This window comes from Eleutherodactylus coqui, chromosome 13 (genome assembly GCF_035609145.1).
Source record: "Eleutherodactylus coqui strain aEleCoq1 chromosome 13, aEleCoq1.hap1, whole genome shotgun sequence".
Lineage (NCBI taxonomy): Eukaryota > Metazoa > Chordata > Amphibia > Anura > Eleutherodactylidae > Eleutherodactylus > Eleutherodactylus coqui.
Genome location: NC_089849.1, coordinates 113,470,290 through 113,494,700, shown reverse-complemented (window position 1 = coordinate 113,494,700; position 24,411 = coordinate 113,470,290). Strand labels below are relative to the sequence as shown.

Sequence of the window (24,411 nt, the reverse complement as noted above, 5' to 3'; positions counted from 1 at the left end):
ACTGTATAGATTTATACCGGACTACATATATGAAAAGGTCTGGAAAATGTATTGGAGAGACTCAAATTTTGTCATTAGAAATACTTGGCTCTGGAAATTTGCCAATATTTCAATAGTGACTGAATTCTCCACATAGTTTTGGTTATGGAGCTCTGGACGTTCTGAGAACTATGTAACTATTGTATTGTGCACTGCGATCTACTGCACAAGATAAGAGCTACTGAATCTTCCGCTGTCTGTCCTGCAGCAACATTCAAAATGTAGCAATTATGTAATTTCTGTAAAAACGTTGTAGAATGAGAAACGTTACATTAGAAATGCAGGAGGAATTGTCACATTATCTGCAGATTATCCCATACTTGTCCTTTTTTGCAATGTAGTCAGAACAAGCAGAAAACCACCACAAGTCATTGCTTCCAACTGTCAGATAATGGTGCAATAAGCCTTGTCCCATTAGGGGGCGCTCCACTGGTATCACGTCACTATAGTTTGTAATGAACAGTTAGTACAGGTTGCACAACAGACTAGATTATTTGTGCATTAAGCAAACAAGTGTTAAGCTACTGATCCTGCAAATGCTATGGGCTCCACGGAGAGGGGGACTTCAGTTTAAAGACAAGGCGTCATCAGAAAATCACCTAATTTATAAATCAAACATTTTTAAAGCATTTTTGGTGATTTTTTTCATATACTTTCAATGTCACAACCTATGATTTAAAAAGTCCTGCAGCTTTCACCCTGATCATCAGGGCCGCTTTCACATGGCTGACAAAATCGCGCAAAATTTGTGCATTGCAAGAGGCAAATATCTCGCACAAATATAAACACCAGTCTTTTGAATGGGATCATATGCAGGAACTATTTTTTTTTTTCTTTTCACTCTTTTTTCTTTAATTCATTAATTAATTAATTTTTTTACCCACTTCACCGTGTGGGAAAAAAAAAGTGAAATGTCCTATCTTTGGGCGTTCCCTAGCATAGCATTGCCCATTGCCCATGGGGCTGGCAAAGCATGGCACGCAATAGCCATTCAATGTGCATGTGTAACAGAGCATGTGCACAAATTTTGCGATTGCACGTGATCCACCATTTCTGGATCATATGCGCATAAACACTGTTCTCAGCCGTGTTATTCCTGCCACATGCGCTTTGGCGCATGGGCTTGCGTGCATGTGTCTAGTGACAAGCACAAACGTACTTGCGGTCATTCAGCTGTAAGTATCATCACACACTTATAACATGTCTCTATATTCCATATGTGAAAAAAGAAGGCAAATCTGCTTATAAGGGCTCCGAAACGCGTTGTCTTTCTCTGTGATTCCCGCACTGTTTGTCCTGTATCCATGGAATAAAGACTGGAGGTTCCTGCTCTTGCAAGAAACTTGAATAGAAGCCAACCTAGATAATTGCGGAGGCTCGGGGTGCCTGCAAACTCCTCATCCAGATAAGTACTTCCTCTAGTTCTCAGTAAACCGCCCACTCGTACACCCGGAGCCCTGGTTCTTTTGAAACAAGCTCTTGACACAAAAAAGACACAAACTTGTATCACAGTCAGCCCTCCCTTACAGATGTTTTTGTACAGCGTTTAGCACTGCCTTTTTTAGCGCTGCGCTAAACGCTGTACAACGCTCCAATTCATTTCAATGGGGCTGCCCATACAAGTGTCGAAACGCAGCATTCCCAACACTGCGCTCTGACAGTGATGCATGTTCTATCTTTGCCTGGTTTCAGCTTATTAAAATGAATGGGCAGTGATTTCAGCGCTGCTAAAAACCTGGCACAACTTGGTACTACATTTTTGGCAGCGTTGGATGCCAGCTCTAGCTGCATGACCTAAAAAAAAAAAATCAATATATAGCTGGTCCCATAGGGGTCCCTGCCACTGCTCTCTCCTGAGCACCGAGCAGGCTGCTGGACACTTGTCAAGCTGACAAAGCATCTACTGCTGGGATTGCTTTGATTGGCTGAGCCTGCTGAGTGTCAGCGGGCTGAGCCAATCAAAGCCAGCACTGGATGCACCAATCACAGCCATTCAATGAGACTGTCGTCCCTGTCATGTTCAATGGGTTCGTTCACATGCATTTCGGTCGTGCAAAATGAACTGCAGCATGCTCTATTTTCTTGCAGATCCACGCACCACCAATCCATAGAAGTCAATGGGGGTGCACAAATACACGTACACTCTTGTGAATCCTGCTTAAGGGTTGTACACAATTCCAGGAAAAGTGCCACGTTTGTCAATGTGTTTTGCCTGGTATTGCAGTTTATTGAAATGATGGGGCTGAGCTGCAATACCACCTACAACCCTTGGACAGGTGTAGCCCTGTTTCTAGAGAGCAGCCATGTTTTTCTATTCCCGAACAAGCCTAATATAAAATAATGTTATGGTGAACGGAATTCGCATTATGACTCTTTAACACTAAATTGCAAAAAAAAAGCATTTCTCCATCTGCGACGGAAAATCTTTTAAGGGAAAAAAAATTCCGATAAGCCAGTCTGTTTTTCCTAGCCAGTGAAAAAATCGTTTTATCTGTCAAGACCATTGACCAGAATGTCATGGAAATGTAGAAATGTATTGAAAGAGCAATTTTCGGGGGAGCTTGTGCTTTACTCCATGGACCAGGCTTTATTTTGACTCTCTGCATGGCGTCTACCTTTCCTGGTAACCGTCATAGATTCTCGGAGGTTGGAGGGCTGGGTGTAAGGACGTTCTTCAGTAAACGCATTTCCTGTTATTTTTTCCAAGGGAATGTAAGAGTCAATTAAATATTAAATGAATGCGGCATTTAGTAGATAGGGCTCGGCACGAGGCTATCAGTAATATGAACCGGCTGCGGCACACAAACCCCCTCTTTAATAAATCACCCTCTCTGTGAGTGGTGGCAATACGACAGGTTCTAGCTCTCCGATGTAGAACAGCAGGGCGCATTGCAACGGTAGGAGAAGAAAAAAAAAAACAAAAATAAGCAAAACAAATCTTGGAACCATTTAATTGCATGTTAATTAAGATAAATATTTGGAAAAAGGAAAAATTTATGGGAAGAAATGTTGTTAATGAAAACAAATTATTTGCGTTAGATGAGAGTTCTGCGTACTAAGGCTTCCTTAATGTATGAAAGCACTGGGGATGCTGTCGTATTTCTGAAAAGACTCAAAGGGAATTTATCAAAAACATTGATCAAAAAGTTGAGTACAGTATCCTTGCTATGCTAATACTGTGCAGTGTCTACTGGTCAACCTTGTCTACGGTTGTTCTCGCCTATAAAAGAATACTAGTGATTATTAGGAAATGATAGTACCAGTGTTTCTGGTGGTGTACATACACGTCCCACACATACAGCTCTGCTACATGCGCGTCACACACACACACAGCTCTGCTACATACATTGTTCATCCTACAAAACATGGATCAGAAGCAGCGCAGCACTGGAGATGAAGGACCTGTGATGACATCACCGTCATGCTCCACTCCTGATCACATGATGGTGATGCTCATGCTGAGTGAATGCTGTACATGCTCGGCCCCTGATTACATGACGGTGACGTCATCAAAGATCCTTCATCGCCAGTAAGGGAGTTACATGCTCTAACCCTTATCACATGATGGTGACGCCATCACAAATCCTGCATCGTTGTGCAGATTATGGGCGAACTGCAAACCCCCTGCAGCCTCAGTTGCTATGGAATACTAACGAACACCTAGCTGGACAATAGCCATGTTTGTACGGTCCTGTGATGATGCCATTTATGTAATCAGGGGCGGAGCATGTAACTCCCTCACTGGGATGAAGGACCTTTGATGACATCACTGTCATGTGTTCAGGGGCGGAGCATGTAAGTCACTGACAAACGCACTCACGCACAGACGGACAGGTTATCGTTAGTATTTTGATGTGGAAACTCTACTAGGCCCAGGTTTTCACACAATTAAGTGACCTATGAGGACCAGCAGTGGGCAGCAGTACTAGTCACTTATTGATGTGGTTAATTACTTATTTCAGATGAGTTAATTTGCAAATAACCATACATTATTAATGTTATGCATTTGTGGGAAGGCAAACTGGGCAATTGTCCAGGTGCCTTATCTTAAAGGGGCCTGCTGCCTTCAGTGATATCCTACAGACTCATTATGCCACCCACTGTCCATCCGACACACAGGGAAAGGAAGCTGTAGCTGGTAACAAGATGAGCCTCCTGCTCACTGAGCGCCACAGCCTCCTCCTGCCTTCAGCGTTGCTGAACGTCCAATCACTTTGTATATGTGACTCATATGATTTTGCACCTGTTTATCTGCATTTAATTGGATAGATTAGATTAAATAAATATGAGTAAATTAAAAAAAATTTACATTATGGATGATACATCACAGTAAGAAAAGCCATGAATGTAACCTATGCAGCTGCACAAGACGCCTGCTACCTTAAAGGGGTATTCTCACCCGGGTCCTCATCTTGACTCACTTTGTACTACTGGCTGCCCCATCCAGACTGAGAAATGAGAGACATGATTGAGTTTTAGGCCTCTTTCACACGGGCGACAGTGATATCGCCATAAGAAAATCGCTGCGATATTGCATCTGTGTTCTGTGCGACATCGCTGCATTTTCTCGCACCAATCTTGCGTTTTGGTGACGCTACAAATTCACGTGACTATGTAGAGCTCTTTTGCCGGGATTTTCATGAAAGCTTAAAATATAAGCCCTACCTCAAAAATAAACCCTAGCTGCATATAAAAAAAAAAAACACAAACCAACACATCACCTAACAGGCACGGTCAGCTCCGCCGCATGTCTCCCCTGCAGCTCCGCCACACTTTTCTGTAGTCTTCAGCCAGCGCTTCCTGGTCAGGGGCTCAAAAATCATTGGTTCATCGAGCGCTGCAGTGATTGGCTGAGCCGCGATGCTTGAGAACCAATCAGAGCCAGGGCTTCCTGGAGGCGGGGTTTTTGAAACACTGGCTGAAGATTACAGAAAAGTGTGCAGCAGCTGCATAGGAGACATGCGGCAGTACTGACAGCGCCTGTTAGGTGATGTTTTTTTTTTTTTGCTTTTCTTAATGTAGCTAGGGGTAATTTTAGGGACAAACAGTAGGATTTGCTACTGTAAAAGCTGCATCACACTGCACGAAAACTGCGTTTTTGTGTGATGCGATGCAACACAAAAGAAGGCTCTATAGGGAAACATGGGCTACAAAACAGCACAAATCGCAGCCATATTCAACATGTCACATTTTTTTTCCCTCAGGCAATGTAGCAGCCTACAAGACATTGCTAATGTGAAAGAACCCATTGGAAAGCATGGGCTTCACATACATGCGATTTGTAGCAATGTTGCCCGTGTGAAAGCGGCCTTACAGAAACAGCTGAGCACCCTCTAATAGGCTGCTTCTATAACTCCTATAGAAGTGAATGAGAGTAACAGAAACCAGGTAGCAGACTGCTCAGCTGGGTTTTTTTCAAAATTGGGCCACCTCTAACAGCTTGGATGTGAACAAAGAGACTCAGTCGCCTCCTTCTAGAGATAACTGGGATTCCTGGAAGTCACACTTATTCCACAATTGTAATTTGCATATGTTCCCTAAAACAATTCTACACTAAACATTCTATAACAGAAAATGTTGTTTTCCGAGTCTCTCAGGAGTGGAGGCTCCGTTTTTGGAACGATAACTTTAAGCAGTTGTAGTTTGGTTTAGAAACAAGATGTTACACATGTTCCCATGTTTAGTGTACACTAAGGGGCCGTTCACTTGGGCAAAATTATTCCGCATTCTATACCAAAAGACGGGGCTTTTTCCGCCACTGCAAAATTCCTCTAAACCTGCGGACCTTGATGCAGAATTGGTGGTAGAATTAAAGCATTTTCAACTCCGCATCAAAATTCACATAGAGGCTGTGGATTTTGGAGCAGAATTTTCCTATTTTTTTTAGTATGAACTACAAAATAATTTCACCCCATCTGAAAGCACCCCATGGGTCTTTTGGTAGTTCTCCTTTCAAAAACACTCTAAAGAATAGACTTTTTTGGGAATCAACCCACAAGAAATAGACCATACTGGCTTCCAAGTCAACTCAAAACATGCTTTCACCATCACACATTGGACCTTGATCTTCATCTTCTAGTAGCTTAGAGGGTTGCGCCTCCATACCAGTTTTTTTCACATCCTTTTCGCTACACTCACTCCCACCCTGGTGGAGCGTCATCTGGTTGGCAGCACCTCCACCATTTGAAATACTCCATCATTGGAAACACTTTGTACTCCAGAAATATTCCACCACCCTCACTGGGTCTTGCTCCACCCTCCTTTTCATTTCTTTTACTCACAACTCAAAACATGGACCTTTGTGGCCTTGTTGCATTAGAGACCTTTTATTATGTCAGAGGCTGAGCTCATCAAAGCTTCTCTAGTATGTTCTTGGGCCAGTTTGACCCTGTTCTCAGGTTATCATTAAAGCTCTACTGGTGCATCAAGCAGAAATATAAGAAAGTCGTGTAGCACAGTGTTAAAGCAGCAGAAATTCAGTCCTAAGCTCTCACTCATGACCTGAAGGTTTACAGGTTCAATCCCTGCTTGAATCAGGTAGCCCGCTCAAGGTTGACTCAGCATCCTTCCGAGGTTGGTAAAATGAGCACCCAACTTGGCGGGGGGTAATAAATTATCTGAAAGCGCTGCGGAATAAGATGGCGCTATACAAATAACAAGATTTATTTATTTTTATTTTAAATTTGTTGTTGTCTCCTAACGTTTTGGGTCTGACCGGCCATCACGCTTGCTCCTGGAGGGGACGGGGGGGGGGGGGGGGGGCGAGAAGCTACCATTTAAAGTCTACAGTAATTTGTTCCCCTATAGGCCAAGTCAGATACAGTTAAAGATTTAAAATCATTAGATACAATATAATTCCAATATAAACAACAAGGCCACAAAAACTAGAAGGGACCTCCGATTCCATACAGTAACAAAGTAAATCACTAGTGATAACAAGGTAAACTAGCTAGTCCACAAAAATAAAAGTGTCCAGAAGCACCCTTAAGGGAAAATATTGCCAGCTATAAATGTAAAACTACAGAACAAATATCTAAAAGCATACTAAAAAGCATCATGTTTAGTATGACCTTGAATAATGACAAGCCCAGGTAGATTGGGAGCGGGCCCCTGCCGTATATTACGTTTATTGTGTTGTGTTGCTGTTCCTTTCAGCTCCATCATATGGATGGCGCCACACAAGAATAAAATAAATAGTATGCACACAGCCTAACACTGTCTGCGCGTGAATCATATACATTGCATATGTAAAACTGTGCACCGTGAAATCCACTCTTCGTGCCAAGAGCAACCGCAAGGTATACAGAATCCCAGCAAGGGCGCACAATATCCAGGATGGCTTTAACATGGGGAAACAGACGCTGGAACCTGATTTCCTTTTATATTTTATTTAGATTAGTCTCTGCTCAGTGGGGTGGTTTCTTAATTAGAGCAGTGCGATGGTGTAAGCCGCGAGCCTCGGACCCCTGCTCTGATTCTTAAGTTACACTGAGGAAGTCGAACTAGTATATATCCTGCTCTGCAATATCTGAACAGCGAGCAACCATTTCAATGGGAGGAAAGGACATGAAACTTAATCAACTTTATGAAATTTACAAGGGATTTGAGCCTTGTCTTCGGAGGTTGAATTGTTTTTCTACCAGATGATGAGATGCAAGAGACGGGCTTCTGGAAGCTGAGCTTATTTCAGTGTTCACTGCAAAGCTCCATTGTTGGTGAAGAGTGAGTGACAACTTCATCCTGAGTTATCTTGTAAGCATTGGTAAGAGGAACATAACTGTAGGAGGAGTTGCTGAGTAGAGGATGCGACCATGCCTGGTGCCTTAGGGGGCTACTTCGCCACATCAGAAGGCACCAGTATGGCAGGTGGGCGAAGTTATGGATTTTACTTGGGTGCCCCGGTACTTCATGCTACACCTCTGACTGAGGGATTAGAATTAATGGTGAATTATGGTATAATCCACACTATAGGCGATTGTGGTTTTAGTAGCAAACAGAACTTAGATAATAACTGGTAAGTTGGGAAATCATTAAATAACATAAAACCTTATTGTCAACACTCTTGTTGTGTCCCACTCAACTTCTTACAAAGTCTACAACTTATTAAAAGATGACATTGGCTTGGAGTCTTGGCTTACTATTGACCTCCTCAAGAGTAAGGGGGCTTCATGACTATTATGGTCTGTGATACATGATGGCACATCTGGTTTAAGTACTAGAAAGCCATGAAATACGTGGTGGAATAGAATGGAGAAGACATACTTTTTTGACAAGTAGTCAAGTTGGATTTTTAAGGTATGGTAGATCCTTCCCAGTAAGTTTTGGGACAGTTGCAAAATAATGCAGATACAAATAGGGTTGGTGCTCATGGTAACTAGAACCTACAATATTCTATGAAACAACTGGTTCAGTTACTGTCTGGAATTCTGTCAGTGGAAATGGACAGAGCAATATGGTCCCAGGCTGTAATAATACCTCCCCTGGTTATCTGTACTGTAATGTGCTAGTACATTCACTTTACACAGATTGCAGCTACTGGCATCATCCTGTTTATAATTGGGATCAGACTTGACTTTCTTTATCTTATATACATAACCTAGATAGTCCTTTAACCTATTGGCATTTTTTGGTGTAACCAGGAGTGCAGACAGGTAACCCCTAAAGGACCAGATACTTTTTAGGGATTTTACCCATGTGGTGGTTTTACTGCCCTATTTTTTTATGCAGCTATCAAAATTATTTTTGCAGTATTTTTTTTCCATGATATATTGGGCTATTTTTTATGGGTTTTTTTTCACTGATTACCCCCCCCCCCCCCCCCCCCCATTTTTTTCAGTTTTATTAGGGTTAAAAAGCTAAAAAAAACAACCTATTTTTTCAAAAATTATATTTAAAATTAGTAGATTTGTACAAAAATAAAGTACAAATTATTTTTGCAACTATCTTTTTTAACATCTATGTCCCTTAAGATGCCATAAAAGACCTTTGGGGGTCATTTACACTGTCTTTTTTTCTAGTCTTTAATTTCACACTTCCATTTTAGCTGGGACATTCATAGGAGCCCCGGTTACAGAGGAAAATATTCCCCTGTAGTGACAATAGTCACTAACAGAGTTGACCGAGGTCTGCTAGGACCCTGCAGCTCTGCCTTGGCAGGGGGTACCCAGTGGTCACGTGATCACTGAGCTGAATAGTGGAAGTAACACTTCTACTTTCCCTCTTTACCACATAGCACTCGTTGAGTGCTATGTAGTCTGCAAGAGAGAAGGCAGAAGCAGTTAAAAACCACTTCTGCCTTCTCCTCTGAGTTCTCAGCTAGGACTAGAGGCTGAAGATCTGACTTGCTCCTGCTATATTTCAGGAGCAGGAGCTTTAATCCCACATCGTATGTTGACTATCGGCCAGGATTAAAGCCCAGCACCAAGAACTGTACATTTACGGTGCTTGGTCCTTAAAGGGGTTGTCCCGCGAAACAAAGTGGGGGTATACACTTCTGTATGGCCATATTAATGCACTTTGTAATGTACATTGTGCATTAATTATGAGCCATACAGAAGTTATTCACTTACCTGTTCCGTTGCTAGCGTCCTCGTCTCCATGGAGCCGTCTAATTTTCAGCGTCTAATCGCCGGATTAGACGCGCTTGCGCAGTCCGGTCTTCTTCTTTTCTGAATGGGGCCGCTCGTGCCGGAGAGCGGCTCCTTGTAGCTCCGCCCCGTCACGTGCCGATTCCAGCCAATCAGGAGGCTGGAATCGGCAATGGACCGCACAGAAGCCCTGCGGTCCACCGAGGGAGAAGATCCCGGCGGCCATCTTCACCAGGTAAGTAAGAAGTCACCGGAGCGCGGGGATTCAGGTAAGCACTGTCCGGTTTTCTTTTTTAACCCCTGCATCGGGGTTGTCTCGCGCCGAACGGGGGGGCTATTGAAAAAAAAAAAAAAACGTTTCGGCGCGGGACAACCCCTTTAACAGCATTAGTACAAGAACATCATATCCAATCCATGCTTGATATTGCCTGTGGTTGGAATTGAACCCAGGACCCCAAAACTACATTATAATATCACATTGAGTTGTGCTGAATAACAAACATAGATTATTGTTATCTGACAACCTCAGTGTTACGGCACTCTGCCCCCCGAGCCCCAGTGGGGTGCCCTGATCTTCCCGCACCCCACTGTCCCTGCCTATTTGCCTCGGCCCTGGCTAACCCCAGGCGGACAACTGGACGGCGGTCCCTGCCCTGGCTAGGGACCTGGCGGCTGACAGAATGGAACTACCTAATGGGGGGAACAGAGTGCCGACAGAGGAGGCAGATGAATCAGACCAACAAAACTTACAAGGCTGGAAATGGAACTCACAGGCAAACTGGCAGGGTGCTGGATAGCAACTAGTGCTGCCTGGGCCAGACTAGATTAGAGGCAAACAGAACCAACAAAAACAGACAGAGTAATAGGGAACCAGAGGGAGCTGACCGGCAACTAGGGACTGGCTGAGGAGAACCGCAGACAGACTGGCTAGGTGCATGCAGAACCAATAACTGGCAGTGAGCTCAATTCACTGCCAGTCTTTTAACCGCAAGGTTCCGCCCAGGGGCGGAGAGTGGGAGGAGGCAACTCCACCCACTGCTGTATAAGAAGAAAGGAGGAGTGCGGGCGGCACCCTACGGGCGGGCACGCCCACTGGCCAACCCAAGCTGCTGGGAATGACCTCGACACAGGGCTCCAGGCTGCCGGAGCCGACGCCAGAGCGAGGCACGCAGACCGCGGGACCCCGTGCCGCGCTGTATGGTAACACTCAGCCTGCAATTTATTGATGAGTTATTTATTTTCTCCAGTTGACTGCTTTTCATATACAGTGAATGAACTGTTTGCTGTCTATATTGTACTTTTTCTGCATTGGGCTTACTTTTGCCCCAGTTTTTAATTTTTATTCATTAACATTTCCTTCACACATGTTTTTAGGTAGTTTTTTCGTTCCTAGCTTGTAAAAAAGGCCATGAATTTCAGGTCTATTTTAGGAGGTTTTTGGTGCGGGTGTATTTACACAGAAATGTGATTTTTCAGTCATTTTTCTTGCTTTAGAAAAGTCTACAGGAAACGCCTAAAAAAGCTGCCATACCTAAAGCACTCTGCAATTTTCTAAAGTGTCTATTGACTCAAAAAAATGTACTAACGTTGAGGAAAAATGCCCCAAAAATGCAATGTTTGTAGTGCAGTTTGTAACTTCTTATTGACCTACAGCTAATATCTGGATGCAGAATTTTGCCAGAAAAATGCCAAATTAAGGGCTTATTCAGACCGTATTTACGAAGATATTTCACGGCAAAAAACGAAAAATCGTCCAGAAAACGCAAACGTGCGAAGCATTGGATTCTGATGGGTGCATTCAGATGACCGATTTTTTTTGGCGCGTACAACAATTGCGCTGGAAAAAATTGCACATATATGACAGGTTTTGGTTGCTGGTTCTATATGCTATAAGATAGGTCTTCCCTCTTTACACCCAAGCTGACTGGCTTTTGACTATAATGGGGTCCACCTAATTTCCTCCTAACTGGCTGGTTACCTGCAGCCACATCTGTGATGGAACCTCCAGCTAGCAGTTCCGACGCAGATATAAAACCACCCTTAGAGTTAGGCAAGAACTTTTTAAATGTTGATCCAGGGTTTATTCTGGCTGCCATTATGGCGTCGGGAAGGAATTTTTCCCCCAAAATGGGCTAAATTGGCTTCTGCCTCATTGTTTGTTTTTTTTTGCCTTCCTCTGGATCAACATGCGGGGGTGGAAACAGGCTGAACTGGATGGACATTTGGCTTTTTTCAGCCTTGCGTACCATGTTAACGTATTAGTATATTTTTGTATGTAAAAGGAAAAACCAATGCAAACACAAGGAGAACAAACAAACATGAAGATTCAGTTGGATTCAAAGTCGGTATCCCAGTGCTCCAACAGTGCTGACCACTGAGCCAATGATCTGCCCTATAAGCACCGGGAGAACATACACACTTCATATTGTCCTTGTTTAGATTCAAACCGAAGACCCCAGTACTACATTATATTATATTACCAAAAGGGAACCTACTTGTCACATACCTTATACTATGTAAACGGTTAGCTGTACTTGATCGATGGGTATATTTTGATTCGGACAGGGGTATCGTCTTCATGGTTCAATTAGACTCTAGTTTTGCTCTGGTTTTTGGGTTCTATAATCCTAATCCAGATAAGGAGCCCTGGCATCTCCAGCATTGTAAGGTGATCCTGCGTAGACTGGATTCATAATGATTAACTAGAATGCAGTCATATTGTTTGTTCTTCAAGACTTGGTTAAACTTGATTGAGGGATATGTTCATTAGAACATTACAGTTATGGTTTGGGTTGCTACTGATCAACCTGCTTTAATATGTACCACTGATCCTTTGGACCAGGGATAACATTGATTTAGGGCTCATTCACTTTCAGTGTCTGTGTGCTGTCTGTATTTGTAACTGACTGCATACAAACAGCACAATGACCTAGGACAGCCAATGGAGCCATAGACATGCTTGGTTTTTACAAAGACTGTAAAAAGGAAATCGCAGCACGCCGTATTCTGATCCAACTTCTCTCGGCGAACAGTCACCCAATAAAGTCAATGGGTGCGTACGAAAAATTGGGTCATCTTCCATTCTTTTTATGCATGTGAAAAAAGGGGGAAAAAAGGGTGAAACGCGTAAGTAAAAAAAAGGACACATGCAATGTATACAGATGCAAGACGGACATACATACAGATTAAAATCGATTTGTTTTCCATGGACCGAAGTAGAACATGCTTGTCTGAATAAGCCCTTACTGAGGCTTTACACTGCTTCTTTGGACTGGGTTAATGGGATTTGTTTGCAGTAAGTAAGCTTCCACTCTTTTGTCTTGTACAGCTGGAGGAAGTTGCTGCGTTACGATATACTACTCAAAAGCCAAACCATTCACTCATTCATCTCAATTAAGTAATATCAGAAGTAAACAGAAGTCAGTTGAGCGAGACCAAGATATGTTCCAAAAGGGAACAATTTACGAAATAAAAGACAGCTCAATTCAATGTACGTTCACACGTGTATGTATATGTCTATTTGTCAGGCCCCTGACACCCGCACCTCGGCCAAGAGCCTGTAATGCCATCTTACATGTAGCTGGCCAGAACGGAGCGAAGATGGATGCACAACAAACTTTTACCCACACCTCCCACCCCTCCGAAAAAGTTGATTGTTCTCACTTACAAAGCAAGAGCCATAAGCAAGGGATTTGTCCGAGATCCAAATGCAACATTTGTACACGGTCCAAGTGTAATGAGATCCAGACATTTTTTTTTTTTTAGCTCAAGCATGTTTTAAGATAATGTGATGTTGGAAGTAGATACAGAGAAGCTCCTAGAATTAGCTTTCGACTTTGTCTTCAAAAATCCTACTTTCAAATATCCCCTCAAATTCCCATCATTATTTTTATTACAGATAACTATTCCTGGTTGTAGAGAAAGTACAACATGGCCTTAAAGGGCCCTTCTTCCTAAAATCAAAGAAATTGTCAAGAAATATGAATCATCAAGTCATTCTTTTGTCTTTCAGTGATCGATTTGCTGACTGACAACCATAGTAGAAGCTTTACAGGTTCCATAAGTGCTGTCACCCATCTTCCCATAGACACAAAATGGCATTTAAATATGTATTCTTATGAAAATAAGTTATCATGCCAATCAAGGACTGTGGAAAAGGCTATCAGCACTGTAATAATTAATAGTTGTCAATATTTTTAACCTAAGAGACCTATATAACTCAGAAATGGCTGAATGTGAAAAGACTTCATTCCAGTCTGGCAGTTTCCTTAAATCTAGCACCTGATAGACCAGAATCACCAACCCTTGTCTTTACAACTAAACACCATAAAAAGGTAGACACTCACAAGATCAGAAGTAGAAGACTAAGCAGATAACTAACATAACCCTAAGGAGAGTTGATGTGAGACTCTACTTTAGTCAACCGAAGCCAATAAAAAGTCATGGATATATAGAACAGGTACTTCATTGATACATTTTATAGTACAAATACATAAAAAGCCCTGTTTACCAACATGTTACATTGTCCATGTATTTTTACTATTGGATATAATAAAAATAAACTGGCCCTACACCTGGTACCCTCATACCACTTTGTCTAATCCGATTGTTGGTTGCATCGTCATTCGAGATCCTAACACAACTTTACATCTGGTAGTCCAACAACCATCGGCTCCCATCATTCGGGTTTAAAAGAATGTTGCTACATTTTTATTTCCAGGCAATTAGGAGGTAAACCAGATCATACTTTTTTGTGGTGCCGTTCCCTTCCTAGCATATAAGAAGGATTAAACGTATCCCTTGAGAACTAAGAAAAAAGCGGTTGAGCACCTCATACTTTTCTTAATGTAATAGCGTGAATGCAAGGGAGTCAATGATTGAGGATGCCAATTGGTTGGCTGGAGTGCTACCAGTCCAGGTGATACCACACTTAAAAAAGGGGTGTTGAAGCAATTTGAAGAATGTTCAAAGAACTGGAACTAGGAACGACCTTCTGGCAATGAAAACCAGAGTTGTGATTTCAAGCTGATTCCTCTGTTTGTTAAACGACAAGCACATATAACATTAGATTTCTTACTTCCATACATGTGCAAGCTAAGCTACAAATTTTGCCATGGGTATACCAATTGTATCTGGTGCTCATGGTTTCATTGCCAGAAGGTCCCGTCTAGCCCCAGTTCTTTGCACACTCTACTAAAAGTGTCCCTTGTCTTATTAAAGGTACTCTCTTGGGAGATGCCCAATGTCTGAGCAGGTTGGGGTGTGAGTCATTTAGCTTCTGTGGAATGTCACGTAATGAAGTCTAATGGTTGTACAAAGAGACTATCGGCAGTTACTAATAACAGATGTCCTAATAGTCCTTTGATATCAGTTGCAGTGTTACGTGCGGGAGTATCAAGTCTATGAGCAAGAAAGAAGATTTATATTCCAACCTAAATCTTATACAAACAGAACAACTGAAGGCAAAAGGTGTCTCTCACGTCTCCTGTTGCTTGCACTTTTTGTCTTACTTTACTCCTGAGAATATCGTTTATTATGTAAGGAATTCTATTTTCCTCCTGAAAGTAAAAGGACTCCAAGGCTCGAGAGCCCAGTGGGGTAGCTGTGGACGGGAAGGAAGTGAGAGAGTGTAATTCTCTGGTGTCTTAAAGTAGTTAGAGACTCAAGTACGAAGGGGAAAAAATGAAGTCACAGGTCAACGTCTCCAGAGTCATTATCACTCAGCCCGTGAAAACCTGTAGATGTGGAAGCTGCATGGTAAATCTTTACTGTTAATTAATGACAAATGTTAGCAGGAAGGATGTGCCAGCGCACAAGGAAGAAAATCCCAGATTTTTCACCTTAACACCGTGGGCCATCAGGCATTGCACAATAAATGGAATGCGTGATTTTAACCTGTAGGGTAACCAAAAGCAGAAATGGCAACTTCTTGTTTTCTACAGTATTAACCTGAATTAAAAAAGGAAGTCTTGTTAAAAAATTATCAAATGGGATTTTCCTACACAGTAATTTGAATGGTCAATCCTTAGAACAGGCCATCAACACATGATCAGTCTTGGCCCCCCTCTTGCCAACTAGCACAATGAATGATATGTGTGCCCTTCATTTGCACAGCAACTTGACCATACAGGTAGCTGTTCCTGATAGTGCAGCTCAGTCCCCTTAGTTGTGCTGGTTAACGGTGTCCCACCAATCAAAACATTGATGGTCTATCCTAAGGTTTCCAAAAAGTCCTGGAAACCCACTTTTAAAGTGAATGTCCATTTTGGAACATCACTTCATTTTAGGCAAAAATATCCTTATAAGAGTCAAAGTTCTTCTTTGTGATACAGACTTCACTAATAAAATTCTATTTGACTTAAGTTGCCACGATGAGGAGTCTTGGAGTCTACAGCATGTGGATTTCTTATGTGAGTCCATTATTCAGTGTGAGTGACCCATGCAAGTTGGTCCTAAGACAACCCTCCTTACTTGCCCCCAGAATTTAGAGAGATTTGATGCTTTGTAAGAAAAAAATAGGGCAGTCTGCATACAGAAATGTTATAGAATGAAAACATATTAAATTTTGGACCTGTTTAGGTAAAAATCACATATAAAAATTGTTTCAAAAACACCTCCGCTGTAAATGACAAAACTCAATGTATTAGCATTGTTTCCATTTAGCAGTTGTGGTGCAGGTGGACTGGCCCACTGGTTCATAAATCATCAATGAAAAATATCAATGAAATTAAAGGAGTAGTCTTAGGAGAAAAGTCTAAATTTACATTTACCCAGCGCTGTTAAAAAGTCATAGCCCACCCGGTTCCCTGCAGCACTCTCCTTCCCGCTCCAGCATTGACGTCTGGTCATAGGGTCATGTGACGGCTGCAGCCAATTGCCAGCTGACCCTGAGTTATATACTGCTAGTAATCAGCTGCAATGGTCACTTGACCCCACGTCGGGACCTCGTCTCTGGAGCCAGAAAAAAATTGCAGTGAGGACCAGGGTACGAAAGTGCCAATGCCATAGCCCGGCAGAGACCTGATCTGATGATAATAAGATTTTGTTGGGGAAGAGGGATTGCTACAGATTAGAGGGCATTTTCAACATTCGGCCTCATATAATGGAGGATTTGAGGCTAGGTAAGGATTAGAGATGAGCGAGCATACTCGTCCGAGCTTGATGCTCGTTCGAGTATTAGGGTGCTCGAGATGCTCGTTACTCGAGACGAGCACCACGCGGTACTCGTCTCGATTAAACGAGCACTGACCATTGAATTCAATGGAGCCGGCAATACAGCCGGCTCCATTGAAAGCAATGGGCTGCCGGCGATCTCAGGATGAATTTTCGGGAAGGGCTTAAAAATATAAGCCCTTACCTGAAAATCATCCTAAAATGTGTAAAAATAAAAAAAAATGTATACTCACCTTTCCGCTGAAGCCGGAGTTCAGCCGTGTCTGGCCGGCAGTTCTCCTGAACTGCACTGAGTAGTATTCAGCAGACGGGGATTTAAAATCCCCGCCTGCTGAATGAGCTGCCTCTGATTGGTCACAGCCTCACCAATCAGAGGCAGCTCTCACTCACACCCATTCATGAATTCATGAATGGGTGAGTGCTGCCTCTGATTGGCTCAGCGCAGGGACCAATCAGGGGCAGCTCTCAGCTGTCAATCAGAGGCAGCACTCACTCACCCATTCATGAATTCATGAATGGGTGTGAGTGAGAGCTGCCTCTGATTGGTGAGGCTGTGACCAATCAGAGGCAGCTCATTCAGCAGGCGGGGATTTTAAATCCCCACCTGCTGAATACTACAGAGAGCAGTTCAGGAGAACTGCCGGCCAGACGCGGCTGAACTCCGGCTTCAGCGGAAAGGTGAGTATACATTTTTTTTTATTTTTACACATTTTAGGATGATTTTCAGGTAAGGGCTTATATTTTTAAGCCCTTCCCGAAAATTCATCCCGCGCTCGCCGGCAGCCCATTGCTTTCAATGGAGCCGGCTGTATTGCCGGCTCCAATGAATTCAATGGGCTAACATCATTCTTCTCTGCCACAGCTGTTACAGCTATGGCAGAGGAGAACGATCTTTATGCTGACATAATTTTTATTTTTTATTTTTACACATTTTGGGATGATTTTCAGGTAAGGGCTTATATTTTTAAGCCCTTCCCGAAAATTCATCCCGCACTCGCCAGCAGCGCATTGCTTTCAATGGCTGTATTGCCGGCTCCATTGAAAGCAATGGGCTAACATCGTTCTTCTCTGCCACAGCGGTTACAGAACGATCTTTATGCTGACAGTGCGGGGGGGGGGGGGGGGGGGCACTCTTGCCGCTATTGTGGCTTAATAGTGGGACCTGGGAACTTGAGATGCAGCCCAACATGTAGCCCCTCGCCTGCCCTATCCGTTTCTGTGTCGTTCCCATCACTTTCGTGAATTTCCCAGATTTTCACAAATGAAAACCTTAGCGAGCATCGGCGATATACAAAAATGCTCGAGTCGCTCATTGACTTCAATGGGGTTCGTTACTCGAAACGAACCCTCGAGCATCGCGGAAAGCTCGACTCGAGTAACGAGCACCTGAGCATTTTGGTGCTCGCTCATCTCTAGTAAGGATCTGTCTAAGAAATTATTAATATTTCATATTTGACAATATGCTGTGCTCTGTCTATTGCATTTCATATTATCTTCCATCTGAAAGTATAGGATGAAATATGAGACAGAAACGTCTGTGCGCACATCCCTGCGTCCCACACAAAGGAACCATTATTAGATGTTGTACCTTTAAAAAAAAAAGAGAGCTGTGCCCAGACAATTAGTTGGCAAGATAATCATTTAACTACATGTCTATCTCTTCTTCCTTGCAGGCACTATTGACGACTCAACTATTCCAGGTTACAAAGACCTCTCAAGACAAATGTTTTAATTTGACCCGTTTAAAGAGGAAATTAATGGCGAGCCTCGAGGCAGAGCTGATTCATCTCATCTTGTTTCAAAATTTTCTAATTTTCCAAATAGTTCTTGGTTTATTAATTTGAAATGTGGTATGCCGGGATTCCTTTAAGATGACTCTAATTTGGGTCTGCGACTGCCAAAGGCTTCTTCATAATGCACAGTAGAATAAAAGGCCGTCTGAGAAGTCAGAAAGAGGAAATTGATGATGGTTTGTGTATTACTCTTCTTGGTTCTCAGGTTCGGTAAGGCTCAGGTAGTTGGCTCTTCTACTGCTCTAGCTTCCTAATAAAAAATGTCCAGCAGAAGACGACTCCATATTGATACGTCCTGTATGCATAATGAGAGTAATAAAGATTAATGTGTAATTTGAAGTTCATGTGCACATGGTCTGTATGGATGGAGGGTGGGTAATCAGAATTTTATTTTTTTCCGACCGATCCAAGGAACTTCAATCAGACACTGCCCACATTAACAAATCCACATCAAAGCCACACCTATTCTGGACATTAATATGCAAAGTTATAGTGAAATACATTTATGTTTTCAAACTAGAACCTCAACCTTTGTAGTAATCCTCTACAAATAGAGTATTTCATAGAAACTACTGTAGAATCCTAGAATGGTAGAGTTGGAAGGTACCTCCAGGGTCATCGGGTCCGACCCCCTGCTCAGTGCAGGATTCACTAAAGCATCCCAGACAGATATCTGTCCAGCCTTTGTTTGAAGACTTTCATTGAAGGAGAATTCACCACCTCCTGTGGTAACCTGTTCCACTCATTGATCCCCCTCACTGTCTAATATCTAATCTGTGTCTCTTCTCTTTCAGTTTCATCCCATTGCTTCTAGTCTTTCCTTGTGCAGATGAGAATAGGGCTGATCCCTCTGCACTGTGACAGCCCTTCAGATATTTGTAGACAGCTATTAAGTTTCCTCTCAGCCTTCTCTTCTGCAAGCTAAACATCCCCAGATCCTTTAACCGTTCCTTATAAGACATGATTTGTAGACTACCCACTATCCTAGTACCATGCCCCCCGAAAATAGGACCTACCCCTAAAATAAGACCTACCCAGATTTTGAGGGGCTTGATATATACGCCCTACTACACTACATTAAAAAAAAGCAGTACATTACCTAGCAGGCACTGTCTGGGTCCCTTACGCTGGTCTCTGGACCTCAAGCAAACTTGCTTGCCTTCCCCAGACGCTAAAGATTGCTTGCTGGTAATGGGGTTCGTAAACCCCACCTCCAGCACCTGATGGCTCTGATTGGCTCTCGAGTGCTGCGGCTGAGCCAATCAGAGCCACTGCTTGCTGGAGGCGGGGTTTACAAACTCCGTTTTCAGCAAGTGATCTTCCTTTGGCGGCTAAGGACTGTAAGCAAGCGCATCGGAGCTCCAGAGAGCAGCGGGAGGCATTTCTCCTTATTACATACCATTCTGTTAGTCGCTGCCCACTGTTCAAGCTTGTCCAGATTGTACTAACTTCCCCCGCAAAGACTATTATGCACTTCTGTCTTTGAGGAGCAGGCAGCCTACCCCCATAGGGCTGCCATGTGGTGTTGTCAGGCGCAGGCATCAGATGCACAGGCCCCATGTTTTTTCATGGTATGCCTGGTGTGTCAAGTTGGGGATCACTACTTTCAATTCTATCTACACCCCCAATAATTATGGGTGAATATCTGCTAGAAGGACAACGCAGCCCAGTGCAGGAGGTTCATTCTGACTGTCATGGGAGCCCGTATAGATTCTGTAACTGGGGCACAGTGGCTGTGATGGGGGCATTGTGGCTGTCATAGGTGGTGTTGTCACAGTTATAAAAGACATTGCAACTGTCATGGGGAGCATCAATTGGAGCAGTAGGCGGGCTCCGTAATATGAACATGGTATACCAAAAGGTACTTTGTTGTTTTGTACTGAAAAAAGTTTGTCATTCACCCTAAAATTTACAGTAATACCTATGCACCATCTATTTTAGGGTCCTTTTAGGTGGCCTGATAATTATCCCATTGTAACTAGTGCCAATCGACACAGCATGTGGATCGGTGCTTGTTCACACCTGTGAATTAGTGGTGATTGACATGTTTTATTGACTATCACTTGTTATAGCCAGTTTACTCATCCATCAACTGACTGCTTACACTTTTACAGAGTGGGGAAAAAGTTTGGGCGAAAGTTAGTGCCCAATCATTGGGCCTGGTAGAAGGCGCTTAAGCCTATGTTACTAGAATTCCAGACACAGATCTAGAAAATCGTGCGGAGGGAGGATTAAACCACTTATTAGCATGTGAGTTGATTTTTTCCCCCAGTTCGAGTGGAAAATAGAGTTTCAGTGCACTTTCTAAGTGATCTTTATCTGCATGGATTTAAAAAATGTGTTTCCTGAAAAACTCTAAGCTCCTGGCGCCCAGGTAACCAGATCATAAGATGTGGTAATGAGATGCCTCAGCACAAATCAACTCAATGTGCAAGAGTGCTCCATGGGAAGGCAGGCAAGGGCAGCGTTTGGGAAGTATTTAATAAGAAATATCTCAGCTGGGGATTCATAGAACATATGGAGGAAAATGCCCCTGAACATTGGCGGGGGAGGGGGTCTGGACATAATGACTGCAGCTACAGAAAACTAATGAACTTGTAGAGTATCACTAGAACTCAGAATACTGGGAAATACTGAGAACAAGCGTTAAATAAAATATATACAAAAGTGTACTTTACATCGGTTCTGTAGGACAGCACATATCAATGCCGAGCCAAGTAACCCAACTGAAATATAGCACACAAGCAAATACAACCAATAACCCCCCCCCCCCCCCCCGAGTCTATGATCACACAAAATCAAAGCTTAAAAAAAAATACCCCAAAAAATATGATGTGAAACCCCAGGATACATATACACATACCGCCGGTTGAGGCTATAAAGGGATGTCGGCTAAGGGAAAAAGATGATTAAAAATATGTTTCCGATTGTAGTTGTTGGTTGGGGAGCCTGTGCGCAATGCAGTGAGACCACAGGTATACGTACCCTAAAGGCAGACCATGAGACTGATATAGGGCCCTTGGACAAAGAGGGCCCCAGCCCTCATTGCACTATCCCTTTTGCTACTAGGTAGCGAGAACATACCCAATCCCTTCAACCAAAGAGAAACTACATTGTTAGCAAACAAGGAGGTAGAATATTGGCCCAAGGTTCATTCTAAAAACCATGGAACAAGAATCAAACACCAAGCCTTCCTTTCCTGGATGGCAAAACTGGACACCATGGCCCGCGTTTGCACCCAGCAAAGCTGGATAGGTTCTGGGGCCCACTGCACTTGGGAGGGCTCACTTTACTTGGTGACAAAGGGTCGATTTCAATTGTAATGGCATGCTGAGGATATTGCTACGATTGAATATCTAGGTGACTTTCTCCGTACCCTCCTTTGGCTTGCTAAATTTTCAGGTTGTTCTCATCTGCCCGGTCACCTCTTTCATGTGGGCTACAAAATCACAAGTTTCACACCAGTATTTGGGTGGTTTCACACTGGCGAGGGAATCGCATGATTTCCCAGCACTGAGAGGCTGCAAGAAATGGCAAAATTATGAAGCCAATGGCTCCCAATGGCTCCATGCACGTTTCTTTTTGTGATCTCACCCATTATTTCCAACGGGGCCGGCGTCAGCCTCACTTAAGTCAATGCGTGAGAATCGCGATCCTCAGTGGCAGAGGACTCTCTGCGACAAGGATTTTTTTTGGGGGGTGGGGCTTGTAATATAAAAATCCCACCTCTTGAAAGCGTTGCCTCTGATTGGCTGAGCGCTGTGGCCAATTACAGGCAGCGCTCAGCATTGAATGACAGCTGAGCGCTGCCTCTGAATGGTCACAACACTCAGCCAATCAGAGGGATTTTTTCAATCTCTGGCCAGAAGAGCAGCAGAAGGAGATTCCTTCAGCCCTGCTGCGATGGGAGGCTGTTTCCCTGCGGAAACGCCTTGCATCCAGGGCTTCAGAAGGATTGCGAGAGCCATATCGGGGTGTCAATCACATCCCAATATCGCTCTCGCCATTGTGCGGGAGCCCTTAATAGACATGCTGAACATTTGTTGCAGTAAATTCCGGCACCATGTGAAGGAGACTTTTCAAATCCTATCCAAAAGGTTTGTTATACAAGGGTTCCTGCACTCGAGTGAATGCGTAGACACACTCACGAGAATGCGCTGTGAAGGGAGCGCTCTCGCCAACTATCACGCGCATATCCATGCATTCTACTGTACTTTTCTACACTGCCGGGACTATTCTCATCGGCGCGGGACACACCCATGCCGTGATTGAAGAGACTGAGCACCCTAATTAGTCCCAAGTGTTATCGATTAACACTGCAAAATTACGCAGTTCAGTGCTCGATTTCGTGTGGATGCAGTTTGTAAATGCGCACCACCATAGACTCTTAGGGTGCCTTGGGTGTGCACAAAAATAGAGCATGTGCCATATTTTTTCGAGTGAGTGAAAATGTAGTGCAAAAATGGCAAATGTGAGGAAACCTGTTGAAATCAATAGGTTCTACCCTCTGTGGTTTGCAAAAACAATTTTGAACGTAAAATCGCCCGTCTGCAGTAGCCCTAAAAGCTGCAGAATTTCTGCAGTGTGTAGAGGCGACCTTAGCGTGCTTTAATACAAGTACCATTAGCATTTATGTAATAGCACTAATTGCTGGGCTGTACTTGCACTTGCAGGTTTAGTCTGGTAATCGTTAGGAAAGTGTGACGGAAAAATGTAATGCTCTGTTGCAGGCTCACTGCCAGGTCCCCCTATCACCCAAAGGTTAACCTGAAGCCTGCACCACTGGACACCATAATGGGGTGTCCATTTAAGTTTTTGCTATGGGACGCCGTCTCTTTTATGAATGAAGAGAGCATGCATGGTTTACTACCCAGCACTCCAACCATGAAAGAACATACGATGTAGGCTTTTGCTATGGGGTTCGAGTGTAAGGAGGACCTACATTATGATAGCCTCGCCAACTCTAGCCCATGCTTAATGTGGAAGCGTATAAGGGAGGAGAAGAGGCTCAATGGTCATTGTGATTTGTGGAAAAATTAAGGTTTTTATAGGCCCAAAGGCATAATAAAGTGGTTCCCGCACACCTCAGAAACACATTAGATCATAATCTTTTCTGGTCCCAAGGGTCACATTGTCAGATTGAACTATTCCCAATGGCTGTAATAAAACTTAAGGATGTTTTAGATACTGAGATATTTATGGCAAATCTGAAGTGCAAATCATAAATGTTTGATAGATGGGGTCCAACTTTTGGGACTTCTTTCTACAGGGAAATAGGGTTCCCCTTCTGTTCTACATTCTAGATAGGAGGAGGCAAGGGGCAACACATGCACACAGTGATCCCCATTGTAGTTTATGGGGGTTATGGTAACAGCTGAGGATTTCATGAAATATAACGGAGAAAGTCATGAATACGCACCACCACTTCTCACCTTGTCTACTCCTCTCTGGAGTGCTGAGCTTATCAGTCATTTAAACACTCTTGGTAAAGTTGGTGTGTTATGTCTAGTCCATGCTTAATTTCCTTTGGCTGGGATTTTCACGTGAGATGTGATGCAGGAAACAAATTGTGGCACGTCCTATGTTTGGGCGTGCCCTCGAATTGCCGTTGTATTCAATGGGGCCGGTGGCAGCATCGCACCATGTGCTAGGTGCATGCAGGGCAATGCAATGAAAGGTCTCCCCACTGAAAACAAGAGGAGACACTCTGTGATCAGCCATACCAGAGGATCTCTACTTCCCCGAAGTGATGTGAGGCAGTTTTGATATAAAATGCGCTACATCTGCGGGGAAATCACATGTTGGTGAGTGTGATATCA

At 43.3% G+C, this 24,411-nt stretch overlaps 1 long non-coding RNA gene across 1 annotated transcript in view; it reads left to right on the top strand.

The window, feature by feature from the left end:
- Positions 1-18,931, top strand: part of LOC136587662 (uncharacterized) — a 49,920-nt gene extending 30,989 nt beyond the window's left edge. The window contains exon 2 of the long non-coding RNA XR_010787479.1: positions 18,473-18,931. This is a non-coding gene — a long non-coding RNA (uncharacterized lncRNA). The remainder of the gene's footprint in view (positions 1-18,472) is intronic.
- The last annotated feature ends 5,480 nt before the right edge of the window (positions 18,932-24,411 follow it).